At 48.2% G+C, this 13,055-nt stretch overlaps 2 non-coding genes across 2 annotated transcripts; one reads left to right on the top strand and one right to left on the bottom strand.

Moving 5' to 3' along the window:
- Positions 1-9,439: 9,439 nt before the first annotated feature.
- On the bottom strand, positions 9,440-9,512 carry trnav-gac. Its single transcript has one exon. It is a non-coding gene; the product is annotated as a tRNA-Val (tRNA).
- Positions 9,513-12,276: 2,764 nt separating this feature from the next.
- trnan-guu lies at positions 12,277-12,350 on the top strand. Its single transcript has one exon. It is a non-coding gene; the product is annotated as a tRNA-Asn (tRNA).
- The last annotated feature ends 705 nt before the right edge of the window (positions 12,351-13,055 follow it).

Genomic DNA, 13,055 nt, shown 5'->3' with positions numbered 1-13,055 from the left:
AATTCCAGTAAGCCAATGTATCATCCAATGATTTACGTGTTTCTACTGAGGATTATCTGCCAATTAGATTATTAGGAACAATAAAGCATATGTTTTAAGTCCATAAGGAAGAACCTTTTAATCGATTTTGCTTGTATCACACTCACTTCTAAAGCCCATTCACTACATGTCTCTGCAGTCCCCATATCGAGTGAGCAGGGTACAGGGTTCTCAACTCTTTGTTACACAGTGTCTCACTGCATTGTAATACACCGCACAGTCTGTCAGCTCAACTGTGTTAACACTGAGAGTGGTGGAGCCTTTCTCAAGGTCCAGTGATACTTTAAACCTTCCCTGAACTCTTTAACCTCCTAGTGTGGAGACCAGATACTCGGGAGCTTGATTGGAGAACTTCCGGCACCAGTCATTTGTAGTGGAAGTAGCGTTGTGATGAAGCGAGATAGTCTGACATTGTGTTACCCGAGATATCGATATCTGAAATGTCTCTGAGTGACAAGGAACAGCTGTTAAAACAGAAATAAAATTAACATCACGATATGTCCAAGGAGAAATAGATAAAGTGCTTGAGTATATAGGCAGAATAGGCTAATCTAACAGTCTATCTATCATGATGTGAAGATGCCGGACTGGGGTGGGACAGTAAGAGGTTTTACCACACGAGGTTGAAGTCCAACAGCTTTGTTTCGGAACTTCTTACTGAATCTATCTACCATTCTATTTGTCTGTCTGTGTTCCCATGACTATCTAACCATCTATCAATTTTTCTATCTATCTGCATCATTCATTATCTATCTTTCTCTTGCACGTCAAGCTAAGTATTTGAAAGAGAAAGAAGAGTCAGATTTTCTGCCTGTGTCTTAACTTTGTAGTTTGGGACAATTAAATAGAGAACATTACTTAACCTGCCCTGTTCCTCTATATCTCCTGTAACAGCTATAACAGAGGTTATTCCTAAGGTTGAGAACGCTACCGTGCTGCCCTTGTGTTGGAAGATTGTCCAGATAGAAGTTTGAACATGGGAAAGTAACATTTATGATCATCACGCGCATCTCTAAAGGTTCTGGTTTGGGGAAAGGTTAACGGGGCAGCGGAGACCCGACAGTGAACAAGATATTGTCCAGCCGGATCCGCTCTGTGTGGCACTGTGTCTGCTTCACACAGAGATCCATTCCGGAGTCCTGGACCGCGCTCTCATCTATACAGATGGTATTGGACTTATTTGTTCTGTCAAAGGACAGGGTGTAGCGTCCTTTGGTCTTAGTCTCCCGGTAAATGGAGGCGATAAATGTGGGAGCCCCTCTCAGTGTCTGTCTGTCCCAGACTACGAAATAGCCAGAACCAATGGAGATCCGACAGTTCAGTTCAGCCCGATCCCCTTCCCGAGACACCGCCTGCTCAGGGTGGGAGTTCTGATCCTCACACTGAACAGCTGGGAACAAAATAAAATCCACATAACCACACGGTGTTATGTGATTGTTAAAACAATGCATCAGATAAGAAAATAAACTCACCCAATATCAGCAGCTTCATAGTTCCAGCTGGAAACAGCTCTTTCCTGGAATTCCTGGTCACGATGATGGAAGTGGACAAAAGGCGGATCAATCCGGGTCTGATTTCCAGACTGGGACTTGCTCCCCCTCAATGTGAGACTGAGGGGCCACATTGTCACCGATTGGACTATTATGGGATGTCGTTACCTGGCGTTACTCACGGTGCCACTGAGCGATTGGCTGTTTCTCAATCCATAGACCACTTGAACCGTCACTGATTCCAAACCTCTCTGCTTCCTGTGTGTAGCACCAGGTTACAATGATTCAGATAGTCAGTGCTCTGTGTCCTGTCTGACTGAGCAGAGCCATTGATTATCTTATAATCATAGTGTTTTACAGCCCAAAGAGAGGAAATTCGGTCCATTATTTTGTATTGTCTCGCTTAAGGAGTTATCCACTGATTAATTATCTGCTTGTTCCATAGATTTCATCATTTTTAAATTTCTAGTTACTGGTCCGATATTTATTCACTTCTTTCTTAAGCTGATTGATGGATTCTGTTCCCGGCAACGTTTCTCGTGCACTTGCTCCAGTTGCTGAAGTCTCTGGTCAGGATTATTGTTTTTCATCCCTGCTTCATCTTTCCCAATCCCTCCCACACTCTGTCTGTGCGGTTAATACCAAATGAAAGAAGAGTAACAGAACCATCCATATGTTTGAACAGCATTCCCAACAGCGATATATACATATTTACACTTGCTGTATCTTTTCTAATGCCTGCGTCGTTGTTGATAAATCCTGGATCCTTTAACTCTGTAACATCATCAGCATCGTGTTCCCAAATTTTCGCATTCGATCCCTGAGATCTTTGTCCTCTTTGACTCATGTAAACTATATTTACTTCTGAGTTCCTGCCTCATTCCATCTACTTTATATGTTTATATGATAGAATCAGACACAGCATTTGTGGTTGCACTTTAGATCAACAACTAATGTTCTTCCATGGTTATTCAATGCAGGAAATTATCTGCTGACGCAGCCATACAGATTCCTGCACCACTGCATTGTTTACAGAAGTAGTGATAGGAAGGGGCCAGAGGCAGCGATGTATCCACCAGCACAATCGGTTCAGATCGAGAGCAGCAAACGGAAGCTGTGGTCGTGGACACCGCAGACTCTAAACTGATCAAACTGTGCGGCGGATCAACTGCTGGAGTGGAAATAGCGACGGTTCAATCTCCAGAGGCCTGTGACCATCCTGCACCTGCTCACTGCTCAAGTGACTGAGAACAAACAGTGAGGGAGTGACATGAACGCTCATGAATCATAGAGATTTAGGGAACGGAATGAGGATTCAGTTTTCCTGTGTCTATTTGAAAACGCTGTCCCAATCGCCTTTCACACCTCACATTAGCCATGATGCTTCCCTTCACAATTCTCCTTTGAAAGGTTCCGTTGAATCTTGGTGGAAGTACGGATGTAAACATATCGCAACACAGTAAATAAAATTCATCATAATAAATAAAATTCATCTCTCACTGTCTAATTTTTCATGTAATCGGGAAGATTTTGTTTGCTGCTTTTAGAAACAATTACTAGTGATATATACCACCAAAATCAATATTTTTTAGCACATCAATTGAGTGTCCCTTCTAATCATTCTCTGATTCGATGCGGACCTCATTCTGTGGCAAGGGAAGCCAAGGCCTTTTCCCATTTAATCTCTCCTGACTTGCCCCCTTTCAGAGCCCTTTCCTGTTGTTCTGTTTGCTCCCTCCGGGAGTTCACTTGGTTAAGACGTACTACATTTCTAACCTGTCCCGGTTTTAATGAAAGGTGATGGTGAAAGACCCACTTTGTTGTCCTGTCGAGAAATGCCGCCTGACTCCCTGAGTAGTTCCAGTATTTTCCGCTTTCTCCGCAGATGTTAGATCGACTTTCGATGGCAATGACGGTATGCTATGGTTACTTTCGAGGGGTTCGTTGGTCTACGGGTATGATTCTCGCTGTAGGAATTTGCGAGAGGTCTCGGGTTCAAATCCCGGATGAGCCTTTTGATGAGGGTTTTCGTTGGTCAAGCAACATGTTTTCTTCATTTCTTTGCGGCGTAGACGGCGGGATTCATTCACATTGGGTTTGCTTTGAGAAGCTGAGCTCAAACTGCAGGGAACCAATACGTTCCCGAGAAAATCGAAACATTTTCGAAACGCTTGTCTATGAGTGGACATTCACTTATCTCTATTCTGGTGGATTCCGGGAGCTCTCTGTCTGTTCCATTTCATTCATTCGGGGATGTGACCACCCCTGGCTGCTCCAGCATTTATTGCCCACAGCTATTTGCTATTGGGACGTTGATGGTCAATTGCCTTCTTGAATCGCTAGTCTATTTTTAACCAATATTTATTTTGACAGTGAAACATTCCCAATCCCCCATTTACATTCACGTATTTATTTATTATGTATGTCTTCATTTCGACCCTGTCCTGTTGCAATGTTCCAGAGAAACCCAGCAGAAACTGGGGGAATAGCTCCTCATCCTCTGATTAGGCATGTTACAGCCTTCCCGACTTAACATTCAGTTCAACAACCTCAGACTGTGAACTCTCTCTACCCCCTTAACCACCTGTTTATTTCCATCAACTTATTTTCATTAATTCCAACGATATGTTTTGCCCTCACCATTGCCCCTCCATCCAGCCCATCCGATCCCACTTGAGCAATCTGATCTCTATTGCAGGGTCTGGATTAGCACAGTGCGAAATCGCTGGCTTTGAAAGCGGACCACGATATGCCAGTACCAGCCTCCCCCAACAGGCGCCGGAATGTGGCGACAGTAACTTCATTTGAAGCCCACTAGTGACAATAAGCGATTTTAATCTAATTTTCCTCTGCCTCGCTGCTTACTTTTGTCCTACCATTAACACATTCTGACCTCTTAATGCGCCATCAGCACCTTTCGTAGCCCTGATTAGCCTCAATTACATTCCCCTTTCCTTTCTGTCCAACACATTTTCGTCATTTGCCACCAGTCGCTGACACTCTACCGAGGACCAATGCGTCACGTCAGCCCCGCCCCAGCCACAATAGCCTGAATCTGACCCTATTGCCCGTTCTCCAGCTTTGACAAAGAGTAAGCCAGACTCGAAACGTCAGCTGCCATCTCTCTCCACAGAGGCTGCCAGACCAGCTGAGACTGCCCTGTGTTTTCTTTTTTTGTTCCCCATTGACGCATCCGCAGTAAGATGCTTTTATCGTACATTTAGACATGTTTGAAATGGTGATTAAATATGTTCATCTGCATCTGTAAACCCAATAGATTATTGTGGTGGATGAACAATCTGCTAATATCCGAATCGTGGAAAAATAGGGAAGGCTTTTCTTCCCCTGGCGTCTTGAAAATTCAGCATTTCTGGCTTTGCTGCAGGAATTTTTTTTTTAAATGTTTTTTTATTGAGTTTTCATATTTTATATATGACAAATTACAAGTTATTAGAGAGAGAGAAAAAAAAAGGAAAACACAAAAATTTAACATGAATATTTACAGGTAAGCATCTTCATAACAATAATTGTGGCCGCCCCCTTTAGCCAGCATACATATTTTACATTCCCCAATATGGCTGAGGCACATGTTTATAGGCATTTATTTATAGTTTGGTTTTGGGCTTTGGCTTGCCATCAAACCCCCATACCGAGCCCGTAGCCCCCCCCCCCTCCCCCCGGCTACCTTCCCCCGATTCCCGCCCATTTTCCCCTGCTTCTTGGCCACCCGACTATTCTTCCTCATGTACGTTGGCCACAAACAGGTCCCGGAACAGTTGCATGAATGGCTCCCACGTTCTGTGGAAGCCGTCGTCCGACCCTCGGATGGCGAATTTGATTTTCTCCATTTGGAGAGATTCCGAGAGGTCGGACAGCCAGTCTGCAGCTCTGGGTGGTGCTGCTGACAGCCAGCCAAACAGGATTCTACGGCGGGCAATCAGGGAGGCAAAGGCAAGGGCGTCCGCCCTCCTCCCCAGGAATAGATCTGGCTGGTCTGAAACCCCGAAGACCGCCACTATCGGGCATGGCTCCACCCTCACCCCCACCACTTTGGACATAGCCTCGAAGAAGGCTGTCCAGTACTCCACAAGTCTGGGGCAAGACCAGAACATGTGGGCGTGGTTGGCCGGGCCTCTCTGGCACCGCTCACATTTGTCCTCCACCTCCGGGAAGAACCTACTCATACGGTTTCTCGTTAAGTGGGCTCTATGTACCACTTTTAGTTGCGTCAGGCTGAGCCTTGCGCACGTGGAGGTGGAGTTGACCCTATGCAGTGCTTCGCTCCAGAGTCCCCACCCTATCTCCATCCCCAGGTCGTCCTCCCATTTCCTTCTTGTTGCGTCCAGTACGGTGTCGTCCCTGTCTACCAGTCGGTCATACATGTCACTACAGTTCCCTTTCTCTAGGATACTTGCGTCCAGTAGGTCTTCCAATAGTGTCTGTCGTGGCGGTTGTGGGTACGTCCTTGTCTCCTTTCGTAGGAAGTTTTTGAGCTGCAGGTACCGTAGCTCGTTCACCCCAGCTAGCTGAAATTTCTCTGTCAGTTCGTCCAGTGTTGCGATCCTGTCGTCTGTGTATAGGTCCCTGACTGTCAGTGTCCCCCCGTCCTGCCTCCACCTTTTGAAGGTGGCGTCGGTCAGTGCTGGTTTGAACCTATGGTTGTTGCAGATGGGAGCCTTGTCCGACATTTTGTACAGGCCAAATTGCTGCCGCAGTTGGTTCCAGGATTGGAGGGTGGCTGTCACCACTGGGCTGGTGGAGTGTTTTTTGGGTGGGGATGGGAGTGCTGCCGTGGCGAGGGCCCGGAGGGAGGTTCCCATGCAGGAGGCCTCCTCCGCACGCACCCACTCGGCTTCTGGCTCCTGGATCCATCCCCTTACTCGCTCGGCTGTTGCCGCCCAGTGGTAGAATTGTAGATTCGGGAGGGCTAGCCCCCCCCTGGATTTTGTTTTTTGTATGACCCTCTTTGGGATCCTAGCATTTTTACCCCCCCCCCATACGAACGCCATGATATGTTTGTCCAGCGCTTTGAAAAAGGCCTTGGGGATGTAGATCGGAATGGATCTAAACAGGAAAAGGAACCTGGGCAGTACGTTCATTTTGATCGTCTGGACTCTCCCCGCGAGGGAGAGCGGGAGTGTGTTCCATCTTTGCAGGTCCTTTTTAACTTCCTCCGTCAGGCTGGTGAGGTTCCATTTGTGGATCCCTTTCCAGTCATGGGCTATTTGGATCCCCAGGTAGCGGAATTTATTTCGGGCTTGTTTGAACGGCAGGCCCTTTAGTGCTGCCCCCCCCCCCTTGCGGGTGTACTGGGAAGATCTCACTTTTGCTCATGTTGAGTTTGTAGCCCGAGAAGGCTCCAAACTCTTTCAGGAGCGCTATGATTCCGTCCATGCTGCTTTGTGGGTCCGAGATATAGAGGAGCAGATCATCCGCATAGAGTGAGACTCTGTGCTCTCTACCTCCCCTTCGGATCCCCTCCAATTTTTTGCTGCCCTGAGCGCGATTGCTAGCGGTTCGATTGCTAGTGCGAACAGCAGCGGGGACAGTGGGCATCCTTGTCTGGTGCCCCTGTGCAGCTGGAAGTATTGGGAGTTGGTATTGTTGGTCCATACACTCGCCATGGGAGCGTTGTATAGGAGCTTTACCCAAGCGGTGAACCCTGTTCCAAGCCCGAACCGCTCCAGTACCTCTATGAGGTATTTCCATTCGACTCTGTCGAAGGCCTTTTCTGCGTCCAGGGAGACGATCACCTCTTGTGTTCTCTCCCCGGAGGGGGTCATTGTCACGTTCAGCAGGCGCCTGATGTTCGCGGTAAGCTGTCTACCTTTGACGAAGCCCGTCTGGCCCTCTGTGACCACCTCAGGTACACAGTCTTCTAGCCTTTTGGCTAGGATTTTGGCCAGTATTTTGGCGTCTGCGTTCAGCAGAGATATGGGTCTGTATGACCCACATTCCGTTGGGTCTTTGTCTTTCTTAGGTATCAGCGAGATTGAGGCCTGTGCTAACGTGGGTGGCAGTGTGCCCCTAGCTAGCGAGTCTGTGAACATCTCCCGCAGGTGCGGGGCCAGCGCTGTCGCGAATTTTTTGTAGAAGTCCGCCGGGAATCCGTCCGGTCCCGGCGCCTTCCCCGTCTGCATGGAGCTAATGCTCTCCATGATCTCTCCCAGTGCTAGTGGTGCTTCCAGATCCCGTTTTCTGCCCTCTCCCACGACTGGTATGTCCAGTCCATCAAGAAACCGGTTCATCCCAGCCTTCCCCGTTGGGGGCTCCGAGGTGTTTGGCTCTTGGTAGAAGGCCTTGAAGGTTTTGTTAATCCTCTCTGGTTCTGTTTCCCATGTGCCTCTGGCACCTCTGATTTGCGCAATTTCCCTGCTGGCTGCCTGCTTTCTCAGCTGGTGTGCCAACAGGCGGCTGGCTTTGTCTCCGTGTTTGTACAGGGCCCCGCGTGCCTGGCGGAGTTGGTGTACTGCTTTCCTGGTGGAGAGCAGGTCAAAGTTCCTTTGTAATTCTTTTCTCTCCGCCAGGAGCTCTACGGTCGGGGCCTCGGAGTATTTACGGTCTACCTCCAGTATGGAGTCGACCAGCTTCTGCCTAGCCACCATTTCCTCCCTATCTCTTTGCGCTTTGTAGGCAATGATTTCCCCTCTTAGTACGGCCTTAAGCGCTTCCCAGAACGTGGAGGATGAGACCTCCCCGTTTTGGTTGTTCTCCGTGTATTCCGCTATGGCCCGCGCTATCCTTTCGCTGAAGGCCTTGTCAGCTAGTAAGGCACCGTCCAGCCTCCATGTGGGGCGCTGGGCCCTTCCCGTCTCCAGCCGTACGTCCATGTAGTGTGGGGCGTGGTCTGATATCACAATTGCGGAATATTCCACCTTGTCTATCCCTGGAAGCACCGTTTTCCCCACCACAAAGAAGTCAATTCTGGTGTACACATTGTGTACTGGGGAGAAGAAAGAGAATTCTTTCTCCCCCGGGTGGGCGAATCTCCAGGGGTCCACTGCTCCCATCTGCTCCATATAGTGACTGAGTTCCCTTGCCATGTTTGAGGTTTTCCCCGTTCTGGGGTTTGATCTGTCCGTCTTTGGGTCCTGTACACAGTTGAAGTCCCCCCCCCCCCCCCACATGATTAGTCGGTGCGTCGCTATGTCCGGGATTTCTGCCATGGTCTTTTGGATGAAGCTCGTGATGAGGCGCGTACACGTTAACTAGAACTACCGGCGCCCCATCCAGGGCCCCGCTGACCATGACATACCATCCCCCTGGGTCCGTAACCGTCTTTGTCGCCCTAAACATTGTCCTCTTGCCAATCAGGATCGCCACCCCCCTGGCCCTTGCCCCATAACAGGAATGATAGGTTTGTCCCACCCAGCCCTTTCTTACCCGCAGTTGGTCCTGCTCCCTCAGGTGCGTCTCTTGGAGGAAGACTATGTCGGCCCTCATGTTTCTAAGGTGCGTGAGGACCCTAGATCTCTTCACTGGGCCGTTAAGTCCCCTTACGTTCCAGGTGACTATTCTGGTGGGGGGCTTCTGCCCCCTTGCTCCTATGGGGTTAACCATATTTGTCCGGTGGACGCGCCCCTGCCCTCTGGGGTTTCCCTTTGTTAGGAGGCCGTCCAGGATGTCCACTATCACTGCTCTCCCCATGCGGTCGGGTCCCTGCGCTCCGGGGTTCCCCCTTGTCCCGGGGACACCCGCCATGGCCGTCCACTGTGTGTCCGCCACGCGGGTAGTCCCCTGCACTCCGGTGGGCCCCTTCACCCACAGACCGTACTGGGTGGGTGCTTGCAGCAGTTCCCTGTTTCGAGCCCTTGTCCGTGGCTGCTGCAGGAATTTTATACATTATGCGAGAACCAGTTACGAGATCGAGATACTATTTAGAAACAGACTAAACTGAAAACTCTCTGGAATGTTTCTGCCCGGTTTCGAACCGGAGACCATTCGCGTGTCAAGCGAATGTGATAACCACTACACTACAGAAACAGCTGGCAACGGAGATGCCAACGGACCTGTGTCACCTTCAACACATCTTCAACTGCTTTGTTGCAGCTTCGCATAGTTCGGCTGAGAGGCCATGTCACTTCTTACAAGGACACGTCTGTTTCTTTAAAATAGATGTCTAAACTTACAAGCCAGAAGAAGAACCTATATTGAACTGAAGCATTTGTTCAGCAAATCTCTAACGGCGGAATGCTCTCTTCTATTATTAATGCAGCATTCTTAAATCCTGCAGAAAAAAGCAACCGACTTTACTCAATATTTGTTTCGTTATTCAATGCTTCAGTTGAGTTGAAGAATTGACAAATACGTTTTTTAAAAATATTTGACCTCTTTGTGTTTTGGTGTGTAAAATGCTGCAGCCTAAATACCGTTCATGTGGAAGAAAGGGGGGATAATTGTAAATCAACTTTGAGCCTGGATTCCCACACTGGCTTTTCCTGTTTCTCCACCAGGAAGACCGTTTTTTCTTTCTCAAAGCTGGTTCAGTTAAGTCTCTGGCATTTCCTCTAAGTCAGTTACAGTATCGTTTGTGTCTGTCCTTTTGAGTACACATTACTATAAGACATCCTTCAATCTGGCCTGTTGCATTTGCTGATCCCAATGCCATCTACTCTGCATTGCAGAGACTAAATGCCGACTGGGTGACCGCTTTGCAAAACACCTTCGCTCCATCGACAAGCTGGCGGCAGATTCTCCTGTCGCTTGCTGTTTGAACTCACTATCCTGCTCTCATGGCCACATGTCCGATCTCGGCCTGCTGCAATGTTCCCGTGTAGCTCAGCACAACGCCGAGGAACAGCACCCCATCCTCCGAATAGACACGGTACAGCCTTGCGGATTTTACAGTAGGCTCAACAACTTCGCACCGTGAAATCACTCTTCCCACTTCACCACATGTTTATTTCCATCAATTTATTTTCATTGCTTCCATTAATATGTCTTCCTCTCCCATTGTCTCCCCCTCCCCATTCCCCAAGCCAATCACATCCCTCTTGGGAAATCCGCCCCTTGTTCCTCATTGTACTCTGCCATTAACACATTCTAATCTCCTAATCGCCTCTGTCAGCACCGTTCATAACACTGATTAGAAACATCTACATTCCCTTTTTCTTTTGACCCAACAAATTTGTGTTATTCTCCACCCATCGCTGGCCGTCTGTCGAGGCCCAATGCTTCACGCTCCCCTCCACCCCTACTATCCCCACACACACCGCCAGTCTACACCTGACCAAAGATCCCGTTGTCCAGCATCGATAAAGAGTCACCCAGACTCGAAACGACACTTGCCATTTCTCTCCACAGAGGCTGTCAGACCTGATGAGACTGTCCTGTGTTTTCTGTTTGTGTTTCCCATTGACGCATCCGCAGTAAGTTGTTTTTATCGTACATTTAGACATGTTTGAAATGGTGATTAAATATGTTCATCAGCATCTGTAAGCCCAAAAGATTCTGTGGTGGATGAACAAACTGCTAATATTCGAATCGTGGAAAAATAGGAAAGGCTTTTCTTCCTTTGGCGTCTTGAAAATTCAGTATTTCTAACTTTGCTGCAGGAATTTTAATATCTCATGCGAGACCAAATCTCATGTTGCTCGAACCAGCGAGATTGAGGAAGAAACGTATTTTGTGCAAACATTCGTCTCACAAAATGAGAAGCAAAATATTCCTGCTCGGTTTTGAACCGGGGACCTTTCGCGTGTTAGGCGAATGTGCCAAAACAACAACGCCAAAAGTACTGCAACATCTCAGGGAGTCAGGCGGTATTTGTCGACGGGACAACAAAATTCGTCTTTCACCATCACCTTTCATAAAAACCGGGACAGGTTAGAAATCAGAAGGGGGTTCAGTGCAGTTAGATTGCGAATATACAGACCGGACGATGTACCACATGCTATGGTATCAGCAAAAGCCGGCACAGCCGCCGAGATTGGTTATCATTAACATATTGACGATGAAGAAAGAGGAGATCTCAGGACGATATCTGGCGGCTGCCAACAAGTCTAAAAAGAATGGTTACCTCAATATAAACGCGCTCAGTGTGGAGGACGGGGCGGTCTATTACTGTGCAATGAGCACAGTGTCACAAAGCAGCTACAACCACGTACGAAAGCCTCAGAGAGTATTTTCCAATCCAGTAAATTTGCGTTCCTGCCCTTGTACCGGAGGATGGTTTGATCTGGATTCAGAAAAATACTCAGGTCTATTTCTCCACAATTGTATTGCCGTCTCTGTCCTTGTATAGGTCAATAGAGGAACCGTTTCGGATTCGTGAGATTAATCAGCATGTCGCGATGCACAGTAAATTTAAGCTTGGAATATCCACTTCCGAGCAGCAGTAATGACATTTCTCAGATGTGGGGATAATAAAATCTTCCAGGACCGTTAACTTAGGTCGACCTTATGCCAATGAGTCTGAGCCCCCAGTAGTCTTCAGCGGAACATCGACTTTCTGATCGAAAATACATCAAATCAGTTTGACTCTTCCTGCTTTCTGTTATGGAGGTTCCCAGATAAGGGATGTGGTTCAAAGAAAGTGTGGTGCTGTCCAAGTGAGTTCTGTAAAATCCACGGGCCTGTGATGATTCCACGTCACACAAATGTCCATGCCCGCGGGACCATGTGTACGCTCCTTCCAGATATTTTCCGCACCGCCTCAGGGGACCAATATTGCCAGCATTCTCATTCGGTCCCTGGCAATCAGAGGATTGGCCGTCACTGTTGAAATGCACAGAGTTGTGATCCTGTTGTCTCCGTGGCGCAATCGGTTAGCGCGTTCGGCTGTTAACCGAAAGGTTGGTGGTTTGATCCCACCCAAAGACGAATTGTTGTTCCACTCCTGGATGATATGTTTTTAGGGGCTGTTTAGGACAGGGCTAAATCGCTGGCTTTGAAAGCAGACCAAGCAGGCCAGCAGCACGGTTCGATTCCTGTAACAGCCTCCCCGAACAGGCGCCGGAATGTGACGACGAGGGGATTTTCAGAGTAATTTCATTTGAGGCGGACTCGTGACAATAAGAGATTTTCCTGTTCTGATAACACATACCGTGCACCGGCTACGGCATGGAGTTGCCTCTATCGCTGTAATATCCTTCATGGCGCCGAGCTGGGGAATAGCTCAACGATGCTGTGTCTCCCTCGATAACTCGGGAGATTGTGACACCTCCTCACGGACCTGCCAACAGACGAATGTTGAGCAGGAGTTGGCTATTCATCCCCTTGAGCCTTCTCAAACATTCAATAATTTCGTGACAGATGCGAACATGACATCAGATTCACATTTCACCGACCCCGGATAACCTTTGATTACCTTTTCAGTTGAGAATCCAACCACATCTGTCTTAAAATCTTCAACGGGCCTATCTCAGCGGTCTCTGGAGAAGAATCCCTCAGAAAAAATGCCCAAAGATCTACATAACCGGACCGGGTCGAGCAATATCTCTGGCCATGATGTGGAGATGCCGGCGTTGGACTGCGGTGAGCACAGTAAGAAGTCTTACAACACCAGGTTAAATGATTCTGTTTTGT

The sequence above is a fragment of the Scyliorhinus canicula genome, unplaced genomic scaffold, assembly GCF_902713615.1.
Source record: "Scyliorhinus canicula unplaced genomic scaffold, sScyCan1.1, whole genome shotgun sequence".
NCBI classification, from domain to species: Eukaryota; Metazoa; Chordata; class Chondrichthyes; order Carcharhiniformes; family Scyliorhinidae; genus Scyliorhinus; species Scyliorhinus canicula.
The sequence above is the reverse complement of the archived record's forward strand: the minus strand, read 5'-3'. Positions and strand labels throughout refer to the sequence as shown.